We start from the raw sequence: 4,408 nt of genomic DNA on the forward strand, positions 1-4,408 counted from the left end.
TATTTCTCAGGAAGGCAGAACTCATGAGAGTTGTGTTAGCGGTTGATGAAGTGGAGTTAAACTGTAATTTGAAGTATTGGGAGTCTTTTCTCTGTAATTTACCAACACATCTAAGGAAAATGTTGATACTCCTGAAATTGTTGTCTTGTTTCCATTGTCATTTTGCCTTCACATTGTCTGTATGAAAGATTTAACAGCTATGAGCTATTAAGATAATTGTTAGCCTCATCTACACTAGCTTCTACTTGAAATTTCTCAACATGGTAGAACTTATGGGAGTTCCTTTGTGAGTAAAATAGCGCAATCAGTGTAATATTAGGTGTACAAAATATGTTTTTAGGAAATTATCAACACATCTGAGGAAAATGTTGGTATGGCTGATGTGTTTGTCTGGTTTTCATGGACGTTTGTTTGTTTGTTTGTTTGTTTGTTTGTTTGTTTGTTTGTTTGTTTGTTTGTATAATAGACTTAACAGCTTGGACGAGGTAACTACTAGTCTGGGCATCCACTAGCTAGCTTGAGCTGAATTTTTCAGAAATTCATTGCTACACATTGCTAAAGTTGATGTTTCACAGTGTGGCACAACTTGTGACAGTTCTGTTAGCATTTGCTAAAGTGTAGTTAAACTGTATTTTGAAGTGTTAGGAGTCTTTTCTGTATAATTTACCAACACATCTGAGTAAAATGTTGATATTCCTGACCTCTGTGTCTTATTACCTCCGCCAAGGAGGTTATGTTTTCGGTAGCGTTGGTTTGTTTGTTGGTTGGTTTGTCTGTTAGCAACATTACGGAAAAAGTTATGAACGAATTGCTCTGAAATTTTTTCCAGAGGTGTGACTGGGCACAAGTAACAATCCATTAAATTTTGGCGGTGATCTGGATCACCTTCTGGATCCTGGATTTTTTTAAAGGATTCTTGGCAGAGGTCTGCGCTCTCCAAGTGCTTTTCTAGTTTACATTGTCACTGTGCCTTCAGATTGTTTGTATAAAAGAGTTCACCACTATGGGTTAGCTATCTCAGCTCAGTGTTAATACTTTCACATTTCTTAGGAACAATATTGTGACAATTTTCAAATCTTGGCACTAGTATTTTGACTTGGTTTGTTAGATCAGTGAAACATAATGAAGGGAATTATGACTTTAGCAATTTAATTCATTTAGAGTTTAAAATGATTTAGGCTACAATATTGATCAAATGTAGTAATACACCATGATAGTGGGATACGTTTACTTTGTTTATATTTTTTATGGATAATAAGAAACTCCATGATAATGATTTTTGTTTTAAATTCCTTATCCCAGTTTTATTTCTAATAATATGCACTGGGTGCGATTTGCTGGGGGGGATCATCCCCCCCTCTGGTTTTTATCTCTGCTGAAAAAAAATCCTCGGGGACAACCCCGTCAATAAAACAAACAAACCAAAAAAAAAGTTGACATGACAGGCATGTTGTGACAGTTTTCTATGGTCTACATTGCACTCACTTTCAAAATGACCCGAAGTGGCAGCTTTGATGTTCACGAACGTGCCCAGCAAATAGATACATTGTAGATAATAACAATATCTTTGCGTTCTATATAGGGATGCAAACAGCGCGCCTTTTGGCGGATGCTGCCTTTTTCACGGCTGATTTTTTTTTTTTTAGGGGGGGCGTTGGAGTGTCTGATTATAATTTCAAAGTAAATTCTGTATTAAAATTACTAAATAAGCAAATCCGTTACAGTCCATGAAACAGGAAGTATAAGGATGAGAAAAAAAAAGTTTAAATCGGAAAGTTGCGCACAATGTGAACTGCGCCATCAGAGCAAACTGTTCATTTAGTATTCATGTATTTTAGTGATTTTCGAGTCACTGTCCATTTAATCCGGAGGAAGAGAAACATCACAGCAACGTGACAAGCAATGCGAACTTTGTTGTGTTAGTATTCGTGTATTTAGTCAGAGAGATAGGAAGATGAATTTACTATCTCTGGTTTAGTGTTCATTTTCATTTAGTGTTATTCATTTGATATCATCGGATGTTATTGAGCTGTTAGCCTATTGTTACCTTAATTTTGTGACGTTTCATGATTAAAAAAAAAAACATCCCCCCTTCTGGTTTTTTGACAAATCGCACCCTGAATATGTACATTGTCGGGCGGCACGGTGGTGTAGTGGTTAGCGCTGTTGCCTCACAGCAAGAAGGTCCAGGTTCGAGCCCCGTGGCCGGCGAGGGCCTTTCTGTGTGGAGTTTGCATGTTCTCCCCGTGTCTGCGTGGGTTTCCTCCGGGTGCTCCGGTTTCCCCCACAGTCCAAAGACATGCAGATTAGATTAACTGGTGACTCTAAATTGACTGTAGGTGTGAATGTGAGTGTGAATGGTTGTCTGTGTCTATGTGTCAGCCCTGTGATGACCTGGCGACTTGTCCAGGGTGTACCCCGCCTTTCGCCCGTAGTCAGCTGGGATAGGCTCCAGCTTGCCTGCAACCCTGTAGAACAGGATAAAGCGGCTAGAGATAATGAGATGAGATGAGATATACATTGTCTTTGACAGAGGCCTACAAGCAAACATGACAAGGTGTTTCATTAAAAGTAATAATTCAATAACAATAGCATCCTCTTCATATCATATTCCTTTCATATCACTTTTTTTCACTATTATACTTCATATTACCATTTCTATCTTTCTATTTTCTTCCCTTCCTTCCCTTTCCCTCTCTTCCCCAGAACACACCTTGCATCACTGAATGTTTATGGAGCGTTGTTTTCAGTCGTGATAATCATTGTCATCGGGTGATTCTATTAGCCATCTGCCCTGATGGATGGCCGTTCTACAGGCCCGCATTCATCTCTGTGTCCTTGACCATGGCAGAGTGAGAGAATGAGGGGAGGGAGAGCGCCTGTCCATCCTCAGCCTCCTCCTGGCCTGCAGTCACTCAATGCACCTGTCCAGACTATGACAATGTCTGACAGGACATTTACAAATTGGTCTGCAGCTCGTGGCAGTGGGTGTGGATTCAAAGTCGAGTTTTCTGGTTAATTGGTTGAACAAGGACCACAAAGCATATATAAAGAATACTCTAGTGAATTTTCATTCAAATCTCAATCCACCTATCTATTGCTAGACCACTGTCAATAATTCTGACACATTGCCCCGTACTGTACTGAGAATAGAGACTGTGTTAATTCTAAACTCACTTATAATGAAAGACTAAGGTTAGATGTTGTAATGTTAGGAACCTGTGAGAAATATGTATGTGCTTGGATGCTTTTGTGAAGTAAAGGCCATGCTCAGGTCTATATGGTATGACATCATTATCTTCTTCTCCAGCACTGTTGCCAGGTCGGAGTCCACGTGGACCCTATTGATCCACGTCACATTAATTGGAGCATAGTTTTACATGCCCTTCCTGCTGCAACCCTCCCATTTCTGAGCTTGGGAAATAACCATTCACACCTATGGACAATTTAGTGTAGCCAGTTAACCTAACTGCATGTCTTTTGGACTGTGGGGGAAACCGGAGCACCCAGAGGAAACCCACACACAGACACAGGGAGAACAAGCAAACTCCACACAGAAAGGCCCTCACTGGCCACTGGGCTCAAACTTAGAACCTTCTTGCTATGGGGTGACAGTGTTAACCACTACACCACCATCTAAAAAAAAATCTAAAGGCCTTCCCTTGCCAATTGGTGGCACCGATCTCCATTTCTGTAGCCCTTGGCCTCTTACATAGCTAGGGTTGCAGTGGGGGCTAGTCCTCTGGTAACTGTAAGAGTTTGACTCCCCACTCGCATCTGTATTGCAGCGTGTCTGTCAGATGGCAGTAGGTACCATTTTTATGATGGTCTTTGGTATGACCCAACCGCAAGTAGAACTCATGACCTTTTGATCAAGAGGCGGACACGCTAACCACTAGGCCAACTCGCGGTACTACACTACTGTGCCGCCCCTATATGGTATGACATACGGGTAATTTTAATAATCCGAATGGGCCGCTCTGGAAATCACCTTAAACAGCTGCATAACCTGATTCTGAATACTCAGAACTTCCTCATATGTCAACAAATATTAACATAACTTTTGAAATACAGTTGCTGACTCTGAACTAATCCTATATCTGAGTAATGTATTCTTTCAGCGAATACTTTCTCAATGTCCAATCATAATAATAATAATAATAATAATAATAATATATTTCCAATGACAATAAACACTTTGTTGGTTTCTTTCTCCTTCCAGGATACTGTGTTAAAATTCTGGTCCATGGAAAGTGCACAAACACTACTGATAACATAAATAGGCATTTAAAAAATCCATCAGAGTATCTCTTTATAGCAACTGATTGTGCAGAATCGGTATTTCACATCACAGGGATGAGCATAAGCTTTACGTCAGTTATCTCACGTGCCAGTTGCATTACATGTT

This window comes from Neoarius graeffei, chromosome 16 (genome assembly GCF_027579695.1).
Source record: "Neoarius graeffei isolate fNeoGra1 chromosome 16, fNeoGra1.pri, whole genome shotgun sequence".
In the NCBI taxonomy this organism is placed as follows: domain Eukaryota; kingdom Metazoa; phylum Chordata; class Actinopteri; order Siluriformes; family Ariidae; genus Neoarius; species Neoarius graeffei.